Below are 13,874 nucleotides of genomic sequence, written 5' to 3' on the forward strand. Positions count from 1 at the left end.
TTAGCAAATACCATCATTGTTATTATTCATTCACTCATTCAATCGTATTTATTGAGCGCTTACTGTGTGCAGAGCACTGTACGAAGCGCTTGGGAAGTACAAGCTGGCAACACATAGAGACGGTCCCTACCCAACAGTGGGCTCACAGTCTAGAACAGTGGGTTCACAGTCTAGAATTATTATTATTATTAAAATGGAGATGAAGACTGTGAGCCCCATGTAGGACAACCTGATCACCTTGTATCCCTCCAGCGCTTAGAACAGTGTTTTGCACATAGTAAGCGCTTAACAAATACCATAAAAAAAAACCTGGGAAACTCATTGACCCTTCCTGCCCCTTGCTGTCCCCTGGGACAGTACTGGCTAATAACCCACAAATTGTCCCATGTGGATTATTATGGCATGACTGGAAGAACCAGAAAAACTGAGCTCCCCAGGGGTGCCATAGCAGAATGCACCAAAAAAGAAGCAGCGTGGCCAAGCGGATAAAGCACAGGCCTAGGAGTCAGAGTAATGCTAATCATTAATAATAATAATAATTATGGTATTTGTTCAGTATTGACTGTTTGCCAGGAATTGTACTAAGCACTGGGGTGGATATAAGTAAATAGGGTTGGGCACAGTCCCTGTCCCACACTGGGCTCACAGTCTCAATCCACATATTATAGATGAGGTAACTGAAGCCCAGAGAAGTAAAGTGACTTGCCCAAAGTCACACATCAGACAAGTGGTGAAGCCAGGATTAGAACCCATGGCCTTCTGACCCCCAGGCCGGTGCTCTATCCACTACACCATGCTACCTCTCCAGAAAGTCCTGGATTCTAATGCCAGCTCTGCAACGTGTCCATTGTGTGACCTTGGGCAAGTCACTTTGCTTCTCTGGCCCTCAGTTACCTTTTATGTAAAATGGGGATTAAAACTGTGAGCCTCATGTAGGGCATAGATTGTGTCCAACCTGATAAATTAGAATAATCTATTCCAGTACAGTGCCTGGCACACAGAAAGTGCTTAACACATACCATAAAAAAATTCAATATTTTGGCTAGTAGAACTAATCCTTCTGAAGGAGAGGATAAGGAAGGTAGAATCAAAGCAAGGCTGTGCAGTAGCAGTGTCATCCTCATCAGGAATTCATTGAGCCTCCCATGGGTATAGCCCTTTCCTGAGGACCCAAGTGCTTAGTACACTGCTCTGCACACAGTAAGTGCTCAATAAATACAATTGAATGAATGAATGTCAAACAATGAGAATAAACCCTACTTAAGGGAGCTTGTCTTGTCTAATGCTGTGGAGGCGTCCCCGACCCATAACGGCACTGTGGTCACATCTCTCTCAGAGCACCCCAACTCAATTGGCAATCATTCTGGTAGTGTACCCATAGAGTTTTCTTGGTAAAAATACGGAAGTGGTTTACCATCACCTCCTTCCATGCAGTAAATTTGAGTTTCTGCTCTCGACTCTCTCCTATGCCACGGCTGCCCAGCACAGGTGTTTTGACTTGTAGCAGATTCCCTTCCACTCACTAGTCACTGGCCAAGCTAGGAATGGAATGGGTAGGCCTCTGCTTCACTCTCCCTCCCATAGTCAGGACTGGTAGAGTATCAGAAACTCTCCAGGTGCGACCCTGAGAGGGAAAAGGGAGCTTACGCATCTGGAAAGAGAAGGAAACCAAGGGCTCTGGCTTCTATTTCCTGTCTACTTCCATTAATTGATCGATCAATCAATGGTAATTATTGAGCACTTGCTATGTGCTGAGCACTGTATTAAGCACTTGGGAGAGTACAGTCCGATAGAGATGGTGGACACAATCCCTGTCCACAGAGAGTTTATGTCCTGCATATAAGCCAGCATCTATCCCTGCTCCAACTGCCTCAACTCTATCCTAATCCTTCTCAATCTCTCAGATGCCTTTGGCACCCCTTTTCTCCTGGAAACATTTTCCAACTTCGGCGTCACTGAAACTGTCCTCTCTTGGTTCTCCTCCTATCACTCTGGCCACTCATTCTAAGCCTCTTTCATAGGCTTTTCTTCTGCCTTCCACCCCCTAACTGTGGGAGTCCCTCAGGGTTCAGATCTGGGTCCCCTTTTATTCTCCTTCTACACCCTTGGGAGAACTCATTCAAATCCATAACTTCAGCAACCAGCCCTATGTGGATGATTCCCAAATCTACATCTCCAGTCTGGATATCTCTCCCTCTTTGCAATCTCACATTCCCTCTTGCCTTCAAGACATCTCTACTTGGATGTCCTGCCAACACCTCAAACTTACTATGCCCAAAACAGAACTCCTTATCTTCCCACCCAAATCCTATCCTCCCACTGATTTTCCCATTACTGTAGACAGCACCATGATCCTTTCTGTATCACAAGCCCATAACCTTGGCATCTTCCATGACTTATTTCTCTTTCAACCCATATATTCAATCTATCACTAAATCCTGTTGGTTCAACCTCCACAACATCGCTAAAATCCACCCTTTCTTCTCCGTTCAAACTGCTACCATGTTAATCCAAGCACTTACCCTATCCACCTTGATTACTGTATCAGTCTCCTCTCTCCCCATTCCAGTCCATTCTTCACTCTACTGCCAACATATTTTTTCTACAAAATCAATCAGTGGTATTTATCGAGTGCTTACTAGGTGCCAAGTACTGTACTAGCGTTTAGCACTGTTCTGAGTGCTTAAAACGTTCAATCAATCAATCGTATTTATTGACCGCTTACTTTGTGCAGAGCACTGTACTAAGCACTTCGGAAATACAACTTGGCAACATATAGAGACTGTCCCTACCCAACAGTGGGCTCACAGTCTAAAAGGGGGAGACAGAGAACAAAACCAAACATACCAACAAAATAAAATAAATAGAATAGATATGTACAAGTAAAATAAATAAATAAATAAATAGAGTAATAAATATGTACAAACATATATACATATATACAGGTGCTGCGGGGAAGGGAAGGAGGTAAGATGGGGGATGGAGAGGGGGATGGGGGGAGAAGAAGGAAGGGGCTCAGTCTGGGAAGGCCTCCTGGAGGAGGTGAGCTCTCAGTAGGGCCTTGAAGGGAGGAAGAGAGCTAGCTTGGCAGATGTTGGTAGGGAGGGCATTCCAGGCCAGGGGGATGACATAGGCCAGGGGTCGATGGCGGGACAGGCGAGAACGAGGTACGGTGAGGAGATTAGCAGCAGAGGAGTGGAGGGTGCAGGGTGGGCTGTAGAAGGAGAGAAGGGAGGTGAGATAGGAGGGGGCGAGGTGATGGAGAGCCTTGAAGTCCAGGGTGAGGAGTTTCTGCCTGATGCGCAGATTGATTGGTAGCCACTGGAGATTTTTGAGGAGCCCATATTTCCCCACTGCTCAAGAACCTCCAATGGTTGCCCAGCCACCTCTGTATCAAGCATAAACTCCTCACCATTGGCTTTGAAGCACTCGATCACTTTACCCCCTCTTACTTCACCTCACAGCTTTTCTACTAGAACCAAGCCCATACACTTTCCTCCACTAATGTCAACCTGTATCTCAATCTCATCTGTCTTGCCACGGACCTCTTGCCCACATCCTGCTTCAGATCTGGAATGCCCTCCCTCCTGATATCTGACAGACAATTATTCTCTCCATCTTCAAAGGTTTATTCTTCCACTCCCTTCTGTGTCACCCTGATTTGTTCCCTTTATTCACCCTCTCCCTCAGCCCCACAGCACTTAGGTACATATCTGTAATTTAATTACTTATTTTAATGTACACCTCCCCTTCTGGAGTGTAAACTCGTTTTGGGCACCAAACTTGTATTATTATATTGTACTTTTCTTAATGCTTAGTATAGTGCTCTGCACACAGTAAGCACTCAATAAATATGAATTGATTAATTGATTGATTGTTTTTCAGGTCACCCGGCACATAGTACCAACCTGTTTTCAGGGGACATACGGTTGGGAAGAGTAAATGAGAAATTAAAGACACCCATCAGTCCATCCAGCACTCTGCAGTAATGTTGCTGGAAGGGATTGTGTCAGTGCAAATCCAGAAAGTTCTATCTGTTTCTGAGCTCCTTGTTTTCCAGTGTTGGCTCTGCATCGCAAAATCCAGTAATGGTGGCAAATGAAAAATGGAAGAAAATGCCCCAGAACATATGAGCTTTAGAAAGCACTTACATACATATCTGTAATTTTATTTATCCCTTTGTGCTTTCCCCCTCCCAGCTCCAAGACACTTTGTACATCTCTGTAATTTTATTTAATTATATTGATGCCTGTCTCTCCCATTCTAGACTGCAAGCTCGATGTGGGCAGGGAATGCCACAGTTCATTATTATATTGCACTTTCCCAAGCACTTGATACAGTGCTCTGCATGCAGTTAGTGCTCCATAAATACAATTAAATGAATGCCTGAATAAGAAAGCAAGTCTGGACAGCAGTCCCTGAGAATATGTCATGGTAGAAACTGAGGCAGACCACTGTCGGAGCCACTTGGGTGAAGTCTTCAGAGAGGTTTAAAAGGTGTATCATAGAAATCATCCCCAGAAATCATTAGTTTCAATTAGGCATGGTAGCAGTGTGATAGAGTAAAATGGATTATCTACGGCAGGAGGGAAGATACAAGTCATCATCATGAGACAAGAAGGGAGAAAAATGAACCTGCACTAGGAAGTTAGAAGAAATTAAAATTAGAAATTGTTAAAGTCTAACAAGGGACACCCTCTTCAATTAATTAAAAACAGGACTTGATAAGGTGGTGACCAAGGAAACAGGAAATAGCACATAACCTAGATAGAGAATATCAGGATATGAGAAACCAGCTGACACAGCCCAGGTAGTACTGAAGGGTAAAGAAAGGACACAGAGATGTGTATTTCTAGCACAAGGGTGATGTAAGAGGGTGTTACTAATGCTGAAAAAAATCCCGAGGTTTTCTGTTCATTATTAATTAATTCATTCAATAGTATTTTTTATTACTTTTTTAATGGCATTTATTAAGCACTTACTGTGTGCAAAGCACTGTTCTAAGAGCTGGAGAGGTTACAAGGTGACCAGGCTGTCCCACAGGGGGCTCACAGTCTTCATCCCCATTGTACAGATGAGGGAACTGAGACACAGAGAAGTCAAGTGACTTGTCCAAAGTCACACAGCTGACAATTGGCAGAGCCAGGAGTTGAACCCAAGACCTCTGACTCCAAAGCCCGTGCTCTTTCCACTGAGCCACGCTACTTTATTGAGTGCTTACTGTGTGCAGAGCGTGGTACTAAGCACTTGGGAGAGAACAATACAACAAGAAACAGACACATTCCCTGCCCCCACAAGCTTACAGTCTTGTTCAAGAATTCATCCATGTCAACTCTTTTTAAATAATGTAATTTACTTCATTGGTAGTAGCCATACTAGCTTATTAATTAGTCTCTTGCCGATATAACTTACCTGAAACATTTGATAGGGCATCAAGAGGAAAAAAAAGTGTTAAAAAAACCTCCTGTGATTCCCCACTGAAGGTAAACTGTGTGGCTCAGTGGAAAAAGCATGGGCTTTGGAGTCAGAGGTCATGGGTTCAAATCCCGCTCCACCAATTGTCAGCTGTGTGACTTTGGGCAAGTCACTTAATTTCTCTGGGCCTCAGTTATCTCATCTGTAAAATGGGGATTAAGACTGTGATCCCCACCTGGGACAACCTGATCACCTTGTAACTTCCCCAGCACTTAGAACAGTGCTTTGCACATAGTAAGCACTTAATAAATGCCATCATTATTATTATTATTATTATTTACTAGGGATCAAGGTCTCCTGCACCAGGCTCCTAAGGGCCCAACCACGAAACCTTGGTGACTATAGACCAGAAGATAAGTAAAGTTCCCTCAGGCTGCTCTCTCCTGCCAGGGCTTCATAGGTGGCTTTGAGTAGGAGCAGGTGAGTTGTGACAATTCTGCTGGCAGAATCACTTACCCTTGCCCTCAGTTGGATATACCACCCTTACTGCTCATTAATGGCAGCATAAGGGTGCCATTTACACAAAATTCACAAAATTTACACAAAATTGCACAAAACATTACTTCTTGCAATAAGAATAATAGAGGATAGAGAATGGGCCTAGAAGTAAGAAGGACCTGGATTCTAATCCTAGCTCTGCCACTTGTCTGCTGTGTGACCCTGTGCAAGTCACTTCATTTCTCTGTGCCTCAGTGACCTCCTCTGTAAAATGGGGATTAAGACTGTGAGCCCCATGTAGGGCGGGGACTGTGTCCAACCTGATTTGCTTGTAACCACCCCAGCAGTTAATACAGTGCTTGGCACATAGAGAGAGCTTAAAAAAATCACTATTATTGCTAGTATTATTATTGATATTATTTTACAATAATATTATTATAATTAATAATGTTGATATTTATAATTAATCATTATTAACGATCATTAATAATAATTTTAGTGTCTATCTCTACTTCTATACTTTAAGGTCACTTGAATAGGGAATGTGTCTACCTACTCTGATTCTCTCCCAAGTGCACAAAGTAAACACTCAATAAATACCACTGATTGCTGTTTCAAGAAAAAGAAAAAGAGAGAAAAAAAAAGAGAATGGGACACAATCCCAAGGGAACTTTATAATGTTTGCAGTTCCTAATTTTTGATTCAATGTTAGCATGTTTCAGTCATGCAGCAATAAGAAGTATCTGCTGTTCAGTAGCATAAACTGTGCAACTTATTGTTCAAACTTGTGAACTGAGCCAAGAGGAGTGAGGGGATTATTCATTCATTCATTCATTCAATTGTATTTATTGAGTGCTTACTGTGTGCAGAGCACTGTACTAAGCGCTTGGGAAATACAAGTTGGCAACATATAGAGATGGTCCCTACCCAACAGTGGGCTCACAGTCTAGAAGGGGGAGACAGAGAACAAAACAAAACATATTAACAAAATAAAATAAATAGAATAAATATGTACAAATAAAATAAATAAATGAATAGAGTAATAAATACATACAAACATATATACATATATACAGGTGCTGTGGGGAGGGGAAGGAGGTAAGGCGGAGGGAATGGGGAGGGGGAGGAGAGGAGGGGGAGAGGAAGGAGGGGGCTCAGTCTGGGAAGGCCTCCTGGAGGAGGTGAGCTCTCAGTAGGGTTTTGAAGGGAGGAAGAGAGCTAGCTTGGAGGATCTGTGGAGGGAGGGCATTCCAGGCCAGGGGGAGGATGTGGGCTGGGGGTCAATGGCGGGACAGGTGAGAACGAGGCATGGTGAGGAGATTAGCAGCAGAGGAGTGTAGGGTGTGGGCTGGGCTGCAGAGGGAGAGAAGAGAGGTGAGGTAGGAGGGGGCGAGGTGATGTAGAGCTTTGAAGCCGAGGGTGAGGAGTTTTTGCCTTATGTGTAGGTTGATTGGTAGCCACTGGAGATTTTTGAGGAGGGAAGTAACATGCCCAGAGCGTTTCTGGACAAAGATGACCCGGGCAGCGGTGTGAAGTATGGATTGAAGTGGGGAGAGACAGGAGGATGGGAGATCAGAGAGGAGGCTGATGCAGTCATCCAGACAGGATAGGATGAGAGCTTGAACAAGCAGGGTAGTGGTTTGGATGGAGAGGAAAGGGCGGATCCTGGCGATGTTGCGGAGGTGAGACCAGCAGGCTTTGGTGATGGATTGGATGTGAGGGGTGAACAAGAGAGCAGAGTCGACGATGACACCAAGGTTGCGGGCTTGTGAGATGGGAAGGATAGTAGTGCCATCAACAGTGATGGGAAAGTGAGGGAGAGGGCAGGGTTTGGGAGGGAAGACAAGGAGTTCAGTCTTGGACATGTTGAGTTTTAGATGGCAGGCAGACAACCAGATGGAGATGTCCTGAAGGCAGGAGGAGATGCAAGCCTGGAGGGAGGGAGAGAGAGCAGTGGCAGAGATATAGATTTGGGTGTCATCAGCGTAGAGATGATAGTTGAAGCCATGGGAGCGAATGAGTTCACCAAGGGAGTGAGTGTAGATCGAGAACAGAAGGGGACCAAGAACTGACCCTTGAGGAACCCCTATAGTAAGGGGATGGGAGGGGGAAGAGGAGCCCATAAAAGAGACTGAGAATGAATGGCTGGAGAGATAAGAGGAGAACCAGAAGAGGACAGAGTCTGTGAAGCCAAGGTTAGATAGCGTGTTGAGGAGAAGGGGGTGGTCCACAGTGTCAAAGGCAGTTGAGAGGTCGAGGAAGATTAGGATAGAGTATGAGCCATTGGATTTGGCAAGCAGGAGGTCATTGGTGACCTTTGAGAGGGCAGTTTCAGTGGAATGTAGGGGACGGAAGCCAGATTGGAGGGGGTCGAGGAGAGAGTTGGCATTGAGTATGTAGTAGTAGTAGTATTAGTCATAATAACATTTATTCATTCATTCAGTCAGTCAGTCATATTTATTGACCACTTACTGTGTGGAGAGCACTGTACTAAGTGCTTAGGAAGTACAAGTTGGCAACATATAGAAACAGTTTCTACCCAACAACGGGCTGGTGTGCAGAACACTACAGTAGGTTCTGGGACAGAGTTCATGGTGGGAGAAGCGTCATGGCCTAGTGGAAACAGCATGGGCCTAAGAGTCAGAGGACCTGGATTCTAATTATGACCCTGCCATCTGCTTGCTGTGTGACCTTAGGAAAGTCACTTCACTTCTCTATGCCTCAGTTACCTGATCTGAAAAATGAGAATGAAGTCCTCCTCCTTCCAAGTTAGGTCATTGAGCCTCAATTGAAAAGAGACTGTGTCCAAACTGACGAACTTGCATTTACCCCAGCGTTTAGAACAATGTTTGACACATATTATGTAACAAATGCAATTTTAAAAAAATTAAACACAAACTTTGCCCCTCGAGTGGCTCCCAAACTACCAATATAGATTGTTGGAATGGGGAGGAGCCTGGAGATTGACTCACTATCACGAAAAGCATTAAAACAGCATAAAAATGAGAACAAATTTGCAATTGCAGCATAAAAACAGGAGTCAGTAGAGAATTGTGGCTAAAAGAGGAAAGATCTTCCTTGTGATTCAGAGTCTACAGCAATGACACTAGCCTTCCTGAGGCTGTATGAAGCTTCATGCTGCAGGTGCTGTTCTCATTCCCACCGGGGCAGTGGAAAGCAAGACTAGACAGAGCCTTCTTGATTGTGAGGAGGGAAGCCAGTGTTACCCCGGGTGGTGGGGAGGGAAGGTTTTTCACTTCACCTCCTCGTTTATTCATTCATTCATTCAATCGTATTTATTGAGCACTTACTGTGTGCAGAGCATTGTACTAAGTGCTTGGAGAGTACAAGTTGGCAACACATAGAGACGGTCCCTACCCAACAATGGGCTCCCAGTCTAGAAGGGGGAGACAGACAACGAAACATGTGGATGGGTGTCAGGCCATCAGAATAAATAAAAATAAAGCTAGATGCACATTATTAACAAAATAAATAGAATAGTAAATATGTACAAGTAAAATAAATACAGTAATAAATCTGTACAAACATATATATGGGTGCTGTGGGGAGGGGAAGGAGGTAGGGTGGGGGGATGGGGATGAGGAGAGAAAAAAGGGGGCTCAGTCTGGGAAGGCCTCCTGGAGGAGGTGAGCTCTCAGTAGGGCTTTGAAGGGAGGAAGAGAGCGAGCTTGGTGGATATGCAGAGGGAGTATATTCCAAGCCAGGGGGAGGATGTGGGCCGGGGGTTGATGGCGGGACGGGCGAGAACGAGGTACAGTGAGGAGGTTAGTGGCAGAGGGGCGGAGGGTGTGGGCTGGGCTGTAGAAGGAGAGAAGGGAGGTGAGGTAGGAGAGGGCAAGGTGATGGAGGCCTCCTCCATTAGTCCTTCCCAGACTGAGCCCCCCTTTTCCTCTACTCCTCCTTCCCTTCTCATCGCCCTTACTCTTCCCCTCTGCTCTACCCCTATCCCTGCCCCACAGCACTTGAGTACATGCGTACAGATTTATTATTCTATTTATTTTATTAATGACGTGTATGTCTATAACTCTATTTATTTACGTTGACACAATTGATGCCTGTCCACTTGCTTTGTTTTGTTTTGTTGTCTGTCTCCCCACTTCTAGACTGTGAGCCCATTGGGTAGGATTGTCTCTATCTGCTCCCGAATTGTACTTTCCAAGCACTTAGTACAGTGCTCTGCACAAAGTAAGAGCTCAAAAAATATGATTGAATGAATGAATGAACTTGTCCTCAGAGAGCAGGGCTGAGAGGGCCCACAAAGGCAAAGTTACAAATGACAACTGCTTTGTTCAGCTATGGATGTGAAGAGGGGTCAAGGAGACACAATAGCTGCTTTTACTATGAGCTTGTTGTGGGCAGGGAATGTCACTGTTTATTGTTGCATTGTACTTTCCCAAGCACTTAGTACAGTGCTCTGTACACAGTAAGCGCTTAATAAATACAGCTGAAAGAACAGAGCATATTGGCAGCAGAGAGTTTCTTGGCCACATTTGTGAGGGGAGGGGACTGAGGGTGAATCAGGTGCAGTGAAAGAGGTTGACTCAGAGGTCCACTTGGAAAAATAGCGGAAAAGATACTTGCGTTTGACAAAACAAAAAAGGATATCTTGGGGCTGTAAAACCAGAGTCACAAATTAAAAATAAATTGAAGGAATAGTTGTGATCACAGCAAATAGCTCAGGTCAAAGATTAATACCATTTCTTGAGCTTGAGACAGGAAGAGGAGGGAAAACTAGGCTGCAGTAGGAAAACAGAAGAGCTAAAGCCTGACAAGGCACCCAGGTCCAATTAGCTAAAATCAGGTCTTGACAAGGCAGTGCCAAGGGAAATCAATCAACTAGACAATCAATGGTATTTATTGAGTGCTCACTATTGATAGAGCACTGAAGTAAGTGCTTGGGAGAGTACAATGCAACAGAATTAGCCTACATGTTCCCTGCCCATAACGAGTTTAATAAATTGTCACTGATTTACGAGCTGGTAACTTTGAAAATACTTCCAATTAATTATTTACTCACATAATTGTTCCACTTTGCATAATTTTTCCAACCCCAAAACAGGGGAGGAGCTATTACATCCGGAAGTAAGTACAGCAATAAAGGGAGCAGGAGAAAGGAAGGGAGGGAGGAAAACAATTGAGTTTGCGTTTCTATTGCATGATCATTTAACAGTACTTGTTGAGTGCTTACTGCAAGCAGAGCACGGTACTAAGGGCTTCAAAAAAATGCAATCGAGTTAGTAGAAGCAACCTTTTTCCTCAAGGAACTTACAAGGAGCCAGATTTCAAAATGCACTACAGGTAGCAGGAGGTGACAGAATTGAAATATATGTTCCTAAGTGTCATGGTAGTGGGTGGGAGTAGTGTATCCAAGTGTTTAGATAATGTGAAGTGCTGGATTGGCAGTAAGTAGGGAAATAGGGTGGAGAGACAAAAGAAGGCCTCCTGGAGGAGATGTGATTTAAGTAAATGTTTGAAGATGGAGAAAGCAGTGGTAGGCTGGATGTGAAGGGAGAGGGCTTGATAAATATGTTTTCTTGAGAGAAAGAAAGCATACAAGCTTAGTTCTAGTGAGAGAGAAGCCAGGATAAGTAGAGTGAATAGAGTTGATTGAGGATAATAAAGCCTGTGGACAGAAGTCTCTGCTTGATACAGAGAGAAATCGGAAACCAATCGAGTATTTTGAGGAATGGGTAGATGTGCACAAAAGGAGATTTTTAGAAAATGACCTGGGCAATCATAACGAAGTTTGGCCTGGAGTTGGGAGAGAGTGGAGTTAGGGAGGGTGAAGAGGCTAATGCAATAGCTAAATCAGGATATGACAAATGTTTGGACCTGTGTGGTGGTATTTTAGATAGAGAGGAAGGGCCAGACTCAGGAAAGTGATGAAAGAACAAAAAGGATTTGATGCCTAACGGAAAATGAGGTTTAAAGAGAAAGGTAAGTCAAGGGTAATTATAAGATTGTGTGCTGGAGAGATGAGGAGATGGGTGATTTTGTCAACAATGACAGGAAAGTTTGAAAGAAGGGAAGAGTATTTGAGAAAGAAGATGAGGGGTTTGTTTTTGGCCATGTTAAGCTTGAGGTGCCAGCAGGTCACCAATTAGCAGTGTCCTGGAGGCAGAAGGAAATGTGAGAGTGCAGAGAAGTTCAGGGATAAATTTGGGAGATATTCACATAAAGATGGTAGTTGAAGCCATGGGAGTGGATGTGTTCCCTATGTTGGAGAACAGAAGGGAATCCAGAACAGAGCTTTGAGGGACCCCTAGAGTTAGCAAGTTAGAGAAACAACCTATTCAAGGAATTTGGACAGGAATTGTAGGAAGGAGATAGAAGAAGAGTCAGAGAAAGATCGACAAGGGAGATAAGAAAAGAACCAGAAAAGGATTTTGTCAGAGAAACCAGTGTTAGTGTTTCCAGAAGAAGGGGGTGGTCCACAGTGTCAAAGAGTGCTGAGAAATTGAGGAGGATTATGACATAGTAGGGATTTGGGGAGGAGGACATCATTGGATACCTTGAAGAGAACAGTTTCAGTGGAGTGGAGGAGGTAGAAGTTGGATTATAGAGGGACAAGGAGGGAATTGGGGAAGAAGATGTGGAGACAGAGGGTGAAACAAACCACTCAAGAAATTTGAACAGGAATGATAGTAGGGAGATGGAGTGATAGCTGGAGGATGCATGAGGTTGAGGGAGGGTTTTTATGAGATGAGGCGGCACATAGGAATATTTGAAAGCAAAGCAGGAGAAGGTCTCAGAGAGTTACTTGATGTTAGTGGCCATGACGCATAGAAGAGAAGCAGTGTGGTCTATTAGAAAAAGCATGGGCCTGGAATTCAGAGGACCTGTGTTCTAATCCCTGCTGTATGAATTTAGACAAGTCTCTTAACCTCTCTGACCTCAGTTTCCTCATCTGTAAAATGGGGATCAAATATTTGTTCTTCCACTCCCTTATCCTTAGATTATGAGCCCCATGTGGGACAGGGACTATACCTGAGCTGATTGCCATTTCTCTACCCTTGCACTTAGTATAAAGCTTGGCTCATAGTAAATGCTTAACAATTATAATTATTGTTATAAGTAGTAATTAGCATTATTACTTCAAATAAGCGTTTTTATAAGGTGTGAGGATTTGGGATCAGAGATGCAGGTGGGGTGGATATCAAGAAGAGGTGAATGATATCCTTGTGAGGAAACAGCTGAGGGGTAGGAAAGGCCTGGGGAGGTGATGGAGAGAATTTGGGGTATTTATGCTTGACGGATTCACCCTTGTCAATGAAGTAGTTAGCAAGGGAATAGAGGTAGGAGAGGTGGGGACGTGAGAATTTAAAGAAAGATTAAAAGTCTGAAAGACTTGGTGTGGGCAAAGGGAGTTTGTGTGGAGTCAATAAGGGAAGAGACAGTGCTAAGGAGCAAAGGAGAGGGCAGAGTTGTAGCAAGTGCGATTGAATTTGAAATTGCTGAAGTCAGCCTGGTGCCTGAATTTCCTTCAAGAGGGCACCATTAGCATTAGGGGAGGGGTGGAGGAAGCTTATCATTGCGTTTCCAATTGACTCCAGTCAGATTCTGCCAGCATTGCCTTGAGGAACCCTTAGAGCTGTAATAGTAATAATAATAATGACATTTATTAAGCACTTACTATGTGCAGAGCACTGTTCTAAGCACTGGGGAGGTTACAGGGAGATCAGGTTGTCCCATGGGGGGCTCACAGTCCCCATTTTACAGATGAGGTAACTGAGGCACAGAGAAGTTAAGCGACTTGCCCAAAGTCACACAGCTGACAAGTGGCAGAGCCAGGTTTTGAACCCCTGACCTCTGACTTCAAAGCCCATGCTCTTTCCACTGAACCACACTGCTTCTTGTGCACACAATCCTCTGGATTGCCCCTAGCAAACCTCCCCATGGGGATAATCCAAGGTTAACCAGATTAATTCCCCAACAATTCA

General features: G+C 44.2%; 1 non-coding gene across 1 annotated transcript; it reads right to left on the reverse strand.

Annotated features, from left to right (window-relative positions):
- Positions 1-1,496: 1,496 nt before the first annotated feature.
- LOC119937126 lies at positions 1,497-1,634 on the reverse strand. Its single transcript, XR_005453928.1, has one exon. It is a non-coding gene; the product is annotated as a small nucleolar RNA SNORA7 (small nucleolar RNA).
- Positions 1,635-13,874: the final 12,240 nt, after the last annotated feature.

The sequence above is a fragment of the Tachyglossus aculeatus genome, chromosome 1, assembly GCF_015852505.1.
Source record: "Tachyglossus aculeatus isolate mTacAcu1 chromosome 1, mTacAcu1.pri, whole genome shotgun sequence".
Taxonomy (NCBI): Eukaryota; Metazoa; Chordata; class Mammalia; order Monotremata; family Tachyglossidae; genus Tachyglossus; species Tachyglossus aculeatus.